The sequence below is a fragment of the Protopterus annectens genome, chromosome 2.part0, assembly GCF_019279795.1.
Source record: "Protopterus annectens isolate FY-2018-M chromosome 2.part0, PAN1.0, whole genome shotgun sequence".
Classification (NCBI taxonomy): Eukaryota; Metazoa; Chordata; order Ceratodontiformes; family Protopteridae; genus Protopterus; species Protopterus annectens.
Window position 1 is genome coordinate 1269972672 of NC_056728.1, and position 14674 is coordinate 1269987345.

Consider the following 14674-nt stretch of genomic DNA (forward strand, 5'->3'; position numbering starts at 1 on the left):
AAAAATTAAAAAAAATGTCCAACATTTTTTACACTTGCTAAAGGCAGCTTTGCTGTTTAGTGAGTGTAAAATAGAAAAAAGGTAATTGAAATAAAAAAATAATGTATGTGTTTGTCAGAGAGAGACAGGGAGAAAACAGAGTAAAACATTAGAGAATTGAGGCATATCTCTCAACTTCTTTGACCAAGCTTTCTCTATAAGTCTAAGCACAGTATAAAAAAAAATAAACTTGGGAACAAATTTTAACGGTAACCCTAATCTTCCAGCAGCATGCATTTCCTGCACAATAACAAGTATGAAACTATCGTCTGGCTTCACTGACTTAGTATAATCCCAAAAATCAGAACAGAGCAAAACAGACAGTTGAGAGGTATGGGGAGGTTCACGTCTTGTACTATATGTTTTTTTTCCCTTCATTTGAATACAATGAGACATCTTTAAAGTAAATAGTCAAGAGAGGAGCTGTAATTGCTGTGTGTGTGTGTGTGTGTGTGTGTGTGTGTGTGTGTGTGTGTGTGTGTGTGTGTGTGTGTGTGTGTGTGTGTGTCCGTCCGTTTGTCTGTGCCTATGCATGTGTGTGTGTGTGTGTGTGTGTGTGTATATATATATATATATATATATATATATATATATATATATATATATATATATATATATATATATATATATATATATATATATATACGCATTAAGTACTTACATAACTTTATCTATCTAATCTGTCTGTCTATCTGTCTATCTATCTAATTTATCTATCCTTTGTTGAACAGTTTAGTCTCACTAGGCTTGTGGCCTTTTTTCAGGAGAGACCCAAGGTGGTATTTATTTTAAATGTCAAATACTTCTTCCAACAACTACATATGCTACAGCAAGTTTGAAGTACTAGGTGGAGGAATACATTTATGTCAAAAATATGAAAAAAGATTTGTATACAAATAAAAAAAATACAAAACAATTTAAAAGATAGCACATTATCTAAATACAACAATGCCCTCTAGGTTGGGTGGGTGTTATCAGAAATTATACAATGACTACTTATTAATACTAAAAAAAAAAAAAAAACAAGCATGCTAGTTGGGCAGCCCAATGCGGGATTGAAAATCAAGCATATGCCAACAGAAAAAAGTCCGGTCACTGAAGTATCACTGAGCTAAATTGACTTTCCATTGTTACATGCTGAAGGATTGAGCAAAATATGAAAAAAAATCAGGTGTGTTCTAGAAAACTAAAGAATCAAAAACATACCTGATTTTCCTTGCATTCCTGCACTGTCCCTCACAAAATCTTGGCAGTAAAAAAAGGAAAAAAATAGAAAAGAACGGCAATGCAGAGTGTCTCTTCTCTGTCGCAGTGCCTGCACTGTACTGATATACTGTGCAAACATGGAAATGCAAGCCCCATATGCATGCACACATCAGTAAACAAGGAAGAACACAGAAAACTACAGCACCGTTACATAAAAACATCATTTAAAAGGTACGCAATTTCTTTCTTAAATAATGTCATTGAACAGCAGCAATAATACACTCCTGTGAGTGGTTATACAGTGATTTACCCACACACAGTTGTGGAATATTGCTTAATTAATGGACCTTCCATGGGTGGTTAAGCCCCTGCCTGTGGCTTCAGGCTTCACAGGCCTCAGAACACCTCTGGGCGGGGTCTTTATTTCCCTGATAACACCCACCGTCTAGCAATATTCCTTGCTTGTTTGTTAAGCAAGGTTTCATATTTTCAAAATTGAAAGTCATGCATTATTTAAGGGCATTATGTGAAATGTCATGGTAGCACAAACCAAATACATTTTACTATCACGTAGAATGCATCCCACTAGAAATGTGGCTAACTGTTTATTAGATATTACAGAGATTTTTGCAATATTTCCACATATTAATAGTGCCAAAATCAAAAGGGATTTACAGACTATTACACAATATCCATACATTCCTTAGGTGATGATGAAAAAAATCACCACTGATACTTGCATTTCAACTAGTACAACTTGACCGATACTCAAGAGCTTATACCAGTTATGAAAACTTTCAAACTTTCCATATTTCTGTAAAAATCTCAGAAAACATATTCCCAAAAAGGAAATGTGCGCAGTCATATCAGTACTCAAGTTTAGCTGAACAAAAACACTGCTAATTCTGAGCATCTGCCTTGTATGGCATAAGGTTTGTATGATATGCGAATATTTACTGAAAATGTTTTTAAGTTCAGTTTTTTTTTTCAGTACAATACATATGTAGAGACTTTGAATGTACTGATGGCTAACACTGTCAGAAAAATGAGTGTTTATGCTATCAAAACACTGCTGTTTATGTTTTTTTAACAGTACTGACTGTTCACAATATACTTTTATTTGATTCGCTTGTATTTTTAGCTTGATTTTTCAGAAAAAGGATTAGGATTCTAAAACGCGAGCAGGCTGTTGCATGTGTGGTGTCCTTTCACAACAGCTTTGAATATAATATCCACAAAAGTTATACATCAATAAATGATTTCCCAAGATATATAAGCAAATTGCAAGAAGCCCTTGAAAGTTTTTTAGTCAATTAAATTTTTATTATCCAGCAAAAATAACCAATGTAGTAATTCAATAAACAAAAACATGATCCTATAGAAAAGAATGCTTATAAAAGAACTTGCCATACCAGCTGATTTTCAGAAACTCCACTTCAGTTAATATATATTCTTGACTCTGCATCTATATCAGCTCCAAATCCATAAAAAAATGTTCTAGTTGGAGACCAGCTATATGAGATAACTGCAGTTATTCTGAGATACCCAGGAAAGACTAGGTTGAAACAATTTACGTTTGTTTTTTAGTGTTCTTTTGGAGAGTTAAAAGAAGGTCAACAGTCACTAGAAAGACAGATGAAAAAAGATACTAGATGCATGACACATAAAACTTATAAGGTATTTATCTAATGTTGCCATGCAGATTAAAAGGAAGAATCAGAATTAGATGATGCAGCTTTGTAATTTTCTTGTCAGCAGCACAGACATTCTCTCTGTGACCGACTCTTACAAAATATATAATACCTATGTCAATAAGGGTAGTTTCAAGTGGTAGCTGCCCATTTGTTTGCCTTCACTGAAACTGCAATCGATGACTTGACAGAAACCGACCAAACTTAAGTAGCCTATGAGAAGATAAATAACTACAGACCCTACAAAAGTATTAAGAGATACTTTGGAAATTCTATGAAAATCAGTAGAAAGCAAAGGAATGAGAAACTAAGAAAAGGCACAAACGGAAATCTTTATGTAAGTCTTAACCATCCCTAGTTTAGAGGAAGATGAGGCTCATGAATTATTAGCTAACTTTAGATACTAGTAGAGACTGAGAAAAATTAACAGATACAATATCTTGCAGAATTTCAGAAATGCTGCTAAATTTTTATCCCTCCTTTCCAAAGTAATTTGATTAAATGACTCACAGTGTATGTCAGAATTAGAATTGTGCTCTCCAGGCAGATAAACAGACAATGAAGAAAATGAACTTCCTTAGGATGGATTTGGTGGTGATGACCAAAAGATTACTATCCCAAGCTTCCATTTCCACAATATGGAACGCTACTTCTCATAAAGTATAACAAACTGGCAAAATGTGGAACACTTATTAACAGTTTACTAATAACTATAACTAGAAAGCTCACAGAGTGGTTAACGTATGTTAATGTATACTTATAAAAAGTTATTTTGTGAATTTATTTGATTAAGTATTATTTACCACGGATATCAACTAAACAAAAAAAAATCTGTAATACTGCATATGTGACAGACACTTTCAGTGAAGAACACATTCTTTTTAAGCCTCAAAATGGGAATGTTCCTCACATGAGGTGTACTTGAATGATATGTACAAAGGTGTACCGTAGTGGGGATGTTTTGTTTTTCTTTCGGCTTTTAGGGTTAGGGGTCGCCACAGCGGAACTCCGGTCCGCAAATTATTGGCAGTAGATTTTTATGGTGCCGAGGTGCCAGCTCAACACCCAACCTTCAATGAAGGCACGCTCATTCACGCATGTCTTTCGAACGCTACTTGACCGTGGGGAGGACATGCAGATGTAATATTAATTCAGGGCCCTTTCTTCATTTCCTGTATTTCAACAAAATTGCAATTTAAAAGACTGACCACTAGATGGCAGCATTCACTCATGCAGTAGGTTCAGAGTACTATCACATAGTCTGCAAGGACTTTTATTTGGTATATTAGAACATGACCCAGGCTACAGCCAGGATATCTAAAGCTGTGGACAAACTTCTAGACCACTGCTGTTCTTCCACCAAGACTCAAAAACTTCCACAAACACCTGGGCTGCTACTTTCTTTTATAAAAAGCACAGTGGTGCAGCGGTTACCATTGTCACCTCACAGCAAGAGGTTCTCTGGTTCCATTTTCTGTTGGGGTGCCTTTTGTGTGTAGCCTACATGTCCTCCCTGCATTCGCATGACTTTCCTCAGGGTGATCTGGTTTCCTCCCATACTCCAAAGACATGCATCTGGAGCGTTTCATTCCGAGCCTCCATTGAAAATGGGCTCTATCCCAGTAAACAAATATTGCATAAAAATTAAATTTAAAAAAAAAACTAAACTGTTTCTATGTTGTATACCTCAAACACTGATATAAAACACTATAGTGTAAATACTAAAGTTATTTACTTAGTAGCTTTCAGCAGAGCAGCTAAAGCCTAGTAATACAAGAAGCATACATCACTGGGACACAGCAATTTTGTTAGTGAGGCCATTTATAACTTATTAATTTATGTTATTTACTTAAAATGGGAAAAATGTGAGTGTGCGTGCGAATTTGTAGTATGAAAAAGATAGCTCAGTAGGGCTAGCCACCCTGTGGTGTAAACTTTGGCTCTAGATGACTGTCACTGTTGGAAGTGACATCCTGACTCCAGGTGAAAAAAAATGGGAAAAGGGGTTGTGGATGGATGGATGGAAGATGAGAAAAAAAATATATAATCAAGCAACATGGATGTCTACAGAAATAAATGGTATTCCTTTGGAAGCTTGGAAGTTAGGAGGGAAGACTGTGATAAATATCTGGAAGATTTTAACAATATTTTAAAAGGAGGGGCAGTACCAGCATCTTGGAAGAAAGCTGCTGTGGATGTACTACCTAAAGAGGGTAAAGACCCTTCAGATCCAGCTTTATATTGACCAGTTTCAATTCTGAACGATGAATATAAAGCATTTACGTCTATACCAGCTAAGAGAATGGCTAAGGTATTGGCAGAACTGCTAAATATGCATCAACATAGTTTTGTGTAGGGAAGATAAGCATTTGGCAACGTTACTAGAACAATGATAATCCAAAGGGAAGCATAATGTAAGAAGATGCTACTATTGTTGGTAGGTCTTGATGCAAAGAAGGCATTCTATACTGTCAGCTGGGACTTTATGAGCAAGTCCATGGTAGCTTTTGCATTTCCTGATGGATTAATAGGGTTAATTGGGAAGATATTTATGGGACACAGGCAAGAATTAAGGTGGGAGGGTTCCTTTCTGACAGGCTGTTAGGACATCCCTACCTAGTTTCACTGTTCAGTTTCCCCTTTGTTACTTGTTTTACATTTAGAGCCCATGGAAAAGGAAATAAGGAACTTACAAATTCAAGTCTGTAACTTGTTTGGTAAGCAAGAAATGTCATCTTTATTTGTAGATGATATTGTTTTTTACTTGATAAACCCAGAAAATGATATTTCAAAGTTGTGGAACAATTTAAGACAGTTTCACATTTTTTTCAAGATATAAAATAAATGAAGATAAAACCATGGCTGTGGTGGTAAACTGTGTTCACATGCATGAACTGGTTCAGCAATACCAGTATTTAGAAGGACACAATATGATGAAACATTTAGGTATATGGATTAAAATGATTGTATTGTGGCAGCTAAGGAGATGTGGAAAGAAAGTAAAAATAAGATAATACAAAAACAGAGAAACTGGAAGCTCTTGTTTATGGATATGGATAGTAAGATACAAGCAGTGAAAATGTTTGTATTCCCTTTAGTTTTATATTGAGGTCAGGCATATTCTTATCAAACAAAGGCAAAGCTGTTGGTCATAATTAATAAAAAGATGAAGGAATATTTTTGGGGGGTGGGAGAGGACAAGAGTTAAGAGGAATAAATTGTTTCTCCCCATAAAACAAGGTGGTTTAAGATTACCAGATTTGAAGGGAAACCTAGTGCTACATAGTTAAGGCTATTATACATGACATAAGTAGAGGATGACAACTCATTGTGGAAAGAAATGAAAAGGGGTGTTCATGAAATAAGGAGAGTGTTGGAATTTGAATGCAGGATCCTTAAGAAGAAGAAGTATACAGAATATTATATTTATAAAGCAGCAGAAAGTATTTTAAGAAGAAAGTCAACAAAGGCACGGAGTAAGTAGGTTTTACCAATAAGGATGACTACAAGTAAGAGCAAAGAGAATAGGCAAGAGAGGTACTGGGAGTAGATAACTAGAAAGAAAAAAGTCATACAGTTGATTAAGGCTAAACAATTGAGAGCTCTCATAGATAAAGTAGTGGAGGTGTAAACCTTCTTCCCCCATCTCTCTAATGACCTAGCTTCCCTGTTGGAAGGCAAAGGATTTTTGGAGGTGGTAGCTGAAACCCCTTTCGGCCCCTGTGAAATAGTTTCTAAATCAACAGCATGGGCCCTAAAGAAATGAGAATGTGTTTCTGGGACTCTATAGTATCTGTCCGGCTTGGCAGGAGCAGGAGGAAGAGTATCAGGGGTAACACTGGAGTCAGAGTATAGATCATCCAAAACATCAAGCACAGGAGGTATAGCTAAGGGCCTGTGTTGGGGCTTTTTAAGGAAGGTTCGAAGGCGCTTTCTGGAATCAGAATATTCCTGGCCTTGCCACTTAAAAAGTTCCCTCATGGAATGCAGAACTTCCCCAAAAGAAATATCCTCAGGAGGGGAGGCCGAGGGGATGGAGTCCTCTGCATCTGAGTCCTCATAGGTCTGGAAAAGCTCTTCCTGGCTATCGGAGTGAACAGAGTCCTCAGAATCTTCATCTGAAGGGAGAGGGTCAGTGGGCTCAACCCTGGGCCTCTTATCAGGAGGAGGCTGGGATCCTCTCTCAGGATGGGCCTGGGAACCTCTGATCATGGAGATTAAGTCTGCTGCCATAGTCATGATTTGTGTTTCAGGAGTAGGCTGAGGTAAGGCTTTAGCAGTAAGGTGTTTGGTCTTGCTGGCTGCCTTAGCACGTGTGTAGGCCTTGATAGACATGGACATGGGAGGCCTAGCAGCTCCACGTGCTGGAGTAACCTTATCCACAGCAATGGTCTCGGGCATTTCCTCTGTTTCAGTATCCGGAGGAAAATCAATAACTGGCGTCGGTGTGGTCTCCGGTATCGGAGGTATCGGTAATGAGGTGTCTTCGGTTTGGAGCGGTGAAATAACCGCCTCAGAGGGAACCGGGTACTCGCGGTAGGTTTTGGCGTGGTGTCGGTGGAAGACGCGGGCCAAGGATGTCGGTCCCGGTCTTTCCGGTTTTTAGGAGTCTGCGATGTCGGTAATTCCGACGGCATAGTATAATCGAATTTTTCGCCGAAAAAGTCTTCTGTGAACTCCGCCCGGCGCCTGAGAGTGCGCTTATTGAAGCGAGCACAGGCGGCACAGGCCGAGACGTCGTGGTCTGGGCCAAGGCAAGGAAGGCAGTAAGAATGGAAATCCTTATGAGGTATTTGTTTACCACAAGACAAACAATTATTTACTTTTTCAGTAATTTCTGACATCGGCTGAGGCAAGAAAAGGTCCCCAACGGGGTACTTAGCTTTTTTGATGACTTCGGATCGAAGAATACAGGAGCTGACCGACCGGCACTTGCGAACTGCTTCTGCTTCGGGCACCGCGGCAAGAAAGACTGAAGAAGATGGCGTCGGCTGATGCTTATGTACTCCTGCCGCTCTGACGTCGGAGAGAAATGCGACATCAGCCGACGTCGGACCCAGACTTTGGAATCCGGCCGACCGAGGGCTGCCTGAGGCAGGACAACCCATATGTTATGACTGCAGTTGCATTCTTGAAGGACATCACACAGTCATTCTCTCCCAGGAGACAGACATGCCCATGTGAAAGGTCAAAGCAAGATTCCCCTAGAGACCTGCTCAGGTGGGGGGGGGGTCAGCCAGTCTTAGCAGTAGTAGGCTGCAAGGTTCTGTCTTTACAGAGACAGCGTTGACATGCAGGGGTCATAACATGATTCAGACAGACCGCTCTTCAATAATATGGGTGCAGAGTCAAAGCAGGATTCAACTAGGACACCCCCCCCCCCACTCATCATAATAGTAGTGAGAGAAGTGAAAGTGCTAACTGGGGCTTATGGGCAGATAATCTGTGATAAGTGACAAGGGAGCCAAAAAAAAAAAAAAAAAAAGAAACAGATCATTAGTGATGCACAGTAGCTCAGATATTAATCATGGTGAGATACTGAGAGAATTGAACATCTATACCATACTGGAGAATGAAAGTTCTCCAGCAGGGTATTAATGTACAGGTACCACCTCTGAAAAACAAGTTCACATCTTCATAACAGTCTAAGAAGCAAAAATTAAAAAAAATGTCCAACATTTTTTACACTTGCTAAAGGCAGCTTTGCTGTTTAGTGAGTGTAAAATAGAAAAAAGGTAATTGAAATAAAAAAATAATGTATGTGTTTGTCAGAGAGAGACAGGGAGAAAACAGAGTAAAACATTAGAGAATTGAGGCATACCTCTCAACTTCTTTGACCAAGCTTTCTCTATAAGTCTAAGCACAGTATAAAAAAAAATAAACTTGGGAACAAATTTTAACGGTAACCCTAATCTTCCAGCAGCATGCATTTCCTGCACAATAACAAGTATGAAACTATCGTCTGGCTTTACTGACTTAGTATAATCCCAAAAATCAGGACAGAGCAAAACAGACAGTTGAGAGGTATGGGGAGATTCACGTCTTGTACTATATGTTTTTTTTCCCTTCATTTGAATACAATGAGACATCTTTAAAGTAAATAGTCAAGAGAGGAGCTGTAATTGCTGTGTGTGTGTGTGTGTGTGTGTGTGTGTGTGTGTGTGTGTGTGTGTGTGTGTGTGTCCGTCCGTTTGTCTGTGCCTATGCATGTGTGTGTGTGTGTGTGTGTGTGTGTGTGTGTGTGTGTGTGTGTATATATATATATATATATATATATATATATATATAGATATATAGATATATATAGATATATATATATACGCATTAAGTACTTACATAACTTTATCTATCTAATCTGTCTGTCTATCTGTCTATCTATCTAATTTATCTATCCTTTGTTGAACAGTTTAGTCTCACTAGGCTTGTGGCCTTTTTTCAGGAGAGACCCAAGGTGGTATTTATTTTAAATGTCAAATACTTCTTGCAACAACTACATATGCTACAGCAACTTTGAAGTACTAGGTCGAGGAATACATTTATGTCAAAAATATGAAAAAAGATTTGTATACAAATAAAAAAAATACAAAACAATTTAAAAGATAGCACATTATCTAAATACAACAATGCCCTCTAGGTTGGGTGGGTGTTATCAGAAATTATACAATGACTACTTATTAATACTAAAAAAAAAAAAAAAAAAAAAAAAAAAAAACAAGCATGCTAGTTGGGCAGCCCAATGCGGGATTGAAAATCAAGCATATGCCAACAGAAAAAAGTCCGGTCACTGAAGTATCACTGAGCTAAATTGACTTTCCATTGTTACATGCTGAAGGATTGAGCAAAATATGAAAAAAAATCAGGTGTGTTCTAGAAAACTAAAGAATCAAAAACATACCTGATTTTCCTTGCATTCCTGCACTGTCCCTCACAAAATCTTGGCAGTAAAAAAAGGAAAAAAATAGAAAAGAACGGCAATGCAGAGTGTCTCTTCTCTGTCGCAGTGCCTGCACTGTACTGATATACTGTGCAAACATGGAAATGCAAGCCCCATATGCATGCACACATCAGTAAACAAGGAAGAACACAGAAAACTACAGCACCGTTACATAAAAACATCATTTAAAAAGGTACGCAATTTCTTTCTTAAATAATGTCATTGAACAGCAGCAATAATACACTCCTGTGAGTGGTTATACAGTGATTTACCCACACACAGTTGTGGAATATTGCTTAATTAATGGACCTTCCATGGGTGGTTAAGCCCCCTGCCTGTGGCTTCAGGCTTCACAGGCCTCAGAACACCTCTGGGCGGGGTCTTTATTTCCCTGATAACACCCACCGTCTAGCAATATTCCTTGCTTGTTTGTTAAGCAAGGTTTCATATTTTCAAAACTGAAAGTCATGCATTATTTAAGGGCATTATGTGAAATGTCATGGTAGCACAAACCAAATACATTTTACTATCACGTAGAATGCATCCCACTAGAAATGTGGCTAACTGTTTATTAGATATTACAGAGATTTTTGCAATATTTCCACATATCAATAGTGCCAAAATCAAAAGGGATTTACAGACTATTACACAATATCCATACATTCCTTAGGTGATGATGAAAAAAATCACCACTGATACTTGCATTTCAACTAGTACAACTTGACCGATACTCAAGAGCTTATACCAGTTATGAAAACTTTCAAACTTTCCATATTTCTGTAAAAATCTCAGAAAACATATTCCCAAAAAGGAAATGTGCGCAGTCATATCAGTACTCAAGTTTAGCTGAACAAAAACACTGCTAATTCTGAGCATCTGCCTTGTATGGCATAAGGTTTGTATGATATGCGAATATTTACTGAAAATGTTTTTAAGTTCAGTTTTTTTTTTCAGTACAATACATATGTAGAGACTTTGAATGTACTGATGGCTAACACTGTCAGAAAAATGAGTGTTTATGCTGACAAAACACTGCTGTTTATGTTTTTTTAACAGTACTGACTGTTCACAATATACTTTTATTTGATTCGCTTGTATTTTTAGCTTGATTTTTCAGAAAAAGGATTAGGATTCTAAAACGCGAGCAGGCTGTTGCATGTGTGGTGTCCTTTCACAACAGCTTTGAATATAATATCCACAAAAGTTATACATCAATAAATGATTTCCCAAGATATATAAGCAAATTGCAAGAAGCCCTTGAAAGTTTTTTAGTCAATTAAATTTTTATTATCCAGCAAAAATAACCAATGTAGTAATTCAATAAACAAAAACATGATCCTATAGAAAAGAATGCTTATAAAAGAACTTGCCATACCAGCTGATTTTCAGAAACTCCACTTCAGTTAATATATATTCTTGACTCTGCATCTATATCAGCTCCAAATCCATAAAAAAATGTTCTAGTTGGAGACCAGCTATATGAGATAACTGCAGTTATTCTGAGATACCCAGGAAAGACTAGGTTGAAACAATTTACGTTTGTTTTTTAGTGTTCTTTTGGAGAGTTAAAAGAAGGTCAACAGTCACTAGAAAGACAGATGAAAAAAGATACTAGATGCATGACACATAAAACTTATAAGGTATTTATCTAATGTTGCCATGCAGATTAAAAGGAAGAATCAGAATTTGATGATGCAGCTTTGTAATTTTCTTGTCAGCAGCACAGACATTCTCTCTGTGACCGACTCTTACAAAATATATAATACCTATGTCAATAAGGGTAGTTTCAAGTGGTAGCTGCCCATTTGTTTGCCTTCACTGAAACTGCAATCGATGACTTGACAGAAACCGACCAAACTTAAGTAGCCTATGAGAAGATAAATAACTACAGACCCTACAAAAGTATTAAGAGATACTTTGGAAATTCTATGAAAATCAGTAGAAAGCAAAGGAATGAGAAACTAAGAAAAGGCACAAACGGAAATCTTTATGTAAGTCTTAACCATCCCTAGTTTAGAGGAAGATGAGGCTCATGAATTATTAGCTAACTTTAGATACTAGTAGAGACTGAGAAAAATTAACAGATACAATATCTTGCAGAATTTCAGAAATGCTGCTAAATTTTTATCCCTCCTTTCCAAAGTAATTTGATTAAATGACTCACAGTGTATGTCAGAATTAGAATTGTGCTCTCCAGGCAGATAAACAGACAATGAAGAAAATGAACTTCCTTAGGATGGATTTGGTGGTGATGACCAAAAGATTACTATCCCAAGCTTCCATTTCCACAATATGGAACGCTACTTCTCATAAAGTATAACAAACTGGCAAAATGTGGAACACTTATTAACAGTTTACTAATAACTATAACTAGAAAGCTCACAGAGTGGTTAACGATGTTAATGTATACTTATAAAAAGTTATTTTGTGAATTTATTTGATTAAGTATTATTTACCACGGATATCAACTAAACAAAAAAAAATCTGTAATACTGCATATGTGACAGACACTTTCAGTGAAGAACACATTCTTTTTAAGCCTCAAAATGGGAATGTTCCTCACATGAGGTGTACTTGAATGATATGTACAAAGGTGTACCGTAGTGGGGATGTTTTGTTTTTCTTTCGGCTTTTAGGGTTAGGGGTCGCCACAGCGGAACTCCGGTCCGCAAATTATTGGCAGTAGATTTTTATGGTGCCGAGGTGCCAGCTCAACACCCAACCTTCAATGAAGGCACGCTCATTCACGCATGTCTTTCGAACGCTACTTGACCGTGGGGAGGACATGCAGATGTAATATTAATTCAGGGCCCTTTCTTCATTTCCTGTATTTCAACAAAATTGCAATTTAAAAGACTGACCACTAGATGGCAGCATTCACCCATGCAGTAGGTTCAGAGTACTATCACATAGTCTGCAAGGACTTTTATTTGGTATATTAGAACATGACCCAGGCTACAGCCAGGATATCTAAAGCTGTGGACAAACTTCTAGACCACTGCTGTTCTTCCACCAAGACTCAGAAACTTCCACAAACACCTGGGCTGCTACTTTCTTTTATAAAAAGCACAGTGGTGCAGCGGTTACCATTGTCACCTCACAGCAAGAGGTTCTCTGGTTCCATTTTCTGTTGGGGTGCCTTTTGTGTGTAGCCTACATGTCCTCCCTGCATTCGCATGACTTTCCTCAGGGTGATCTGGTTTCCTCCCATACTCCAAAGACATGCATCTGGAGCGTTTCATTCCGAGCCTCCATTGAAAATGGGCTCTATCCCAGTAAACAAATATTGCATAAAATTAAATTAAAAAAAAAAACTAAACTGTTTCTATGTTGTATACCTCAAACACTGATATAAAACACTATAGTGTAAATACTAAAGTTATTTACTTAGTAGCTTTCAGCAGAGCAGCTAAAGCCTAGTAATACAAGAAGCATACATCACTGGGACACAGCAATTTTGTTAGTGAGGCCATTTATAACTTATTAATTTATGTTATTTACTTAAAATGAGAACAATGTGAGTGTGCGTGCGAATTTGTAGTATGAAAAAGATAGCTCAGTAGGGCTAGCCACCCTGTGGTGTAAACTTTGGCTCTAGATGACTGTCACTGTTGGAAGTGACATCCTGACTCCAGGTGAAAAAAAATGGGAAAAGGGGTTGTGGATGGATGGATGGAAGATGAGAAAAAAATATATAATCAAGCAACATGGATGTCTACAGAAATAAATGGTATTCCTTTGGAAGCTTGGAAGTTAGGAGGGAAGACTGTGATAAATATCTGGAAGATTTTAACAATATTTTAAAAGGAGGGGCAGTACCAGCATCTTGGAAGAAAGCTGCTGTGGATGTACTACCTAAAGAGGGTAAAGACCCTTCAGATCCAGCTTTATATTGACCAGTTTCAATTCTGAACGATGAATATAAACCATTTACGTCTATACCAGCTAAGAGAATGGCTAAGGTATTGACAGAACTGCTAAATATGCATCAACATAGTTTTGTGTAGGGAAGATAAGCATTTGGCAACGTTACTAGAACAATGATAATCCAAAGGGAAGCATAATGTAAGAAGATGCTACTATTGTTGGTAGGTCTTGATGCAAAGAAGGCATTCTATACTGTCAGCTGGGACTTTATGAGCAAGTCCATGGTAGCTTTTGCATTTCCTGATGGATTAATAGGGTTAATTGGGAAGATATTTATGGGACACAGGCAAGAATTAAGGTGGGAGGGTTCCTTTCTGACAGGCTGTTAGGACATCCCTACCTAGTTTCACTGTTCAGTTTCCCCTTTGTTACTTGTTTTACATTTAGAGCCCATGGAAAAGGAAATAAGGAACTTACAAATTCAAGTCTGTAACTTGTTTGGTAAGCAAGAAATGTCATCTTTATTTGTAGATGATATTGTTTTTTACTTGATAAACCCAGAAAATGATATTTCAAAGTTGTGGAACAATTTAAGACAGTTTCACATTTTTTTCAAGATATAAAATAAATGAAGATAAAACCATGGCTGTGGTGGTAAACTGTGTTCACATGCATGAACTGGTTCAGCAATACCAGTATTTAGAAGGACACAATATGATGAAACATTTAGGTATATGGATTAAAATGATTGTATTGTGGCAGCTAAGGAGATGTGGAAAGAAAGTAAAAATAAGATAATACAAAAACAGAGAAACTGGAAGCTCTTGTTTATGGATATGGATAGTAAGTGTATACAAGCAGTGAAAATGTTTGTATTCCCTTTAGTTTTATATTGAGGTCAGGCATATTCTTATCAAACAAAGGCAAAGCTGTTGGT

The 14674-nt window shown here is 37.4% G+C and overlaps 1 protein-coding gene across 1 annotated transcript in view; it reads right to left on the bottom strand.

Moving 5' to 3' along the window:
- The window catches only part of IFT74 (intraflagellar transport 74), a 2643271-nt gene that overhangs the window by 2288705 nt on the left and 339892 nt on the right, over positions 1–14674 (bottom strand). The gene's annotated exons all lie outside the window — the stretch shown is intronic.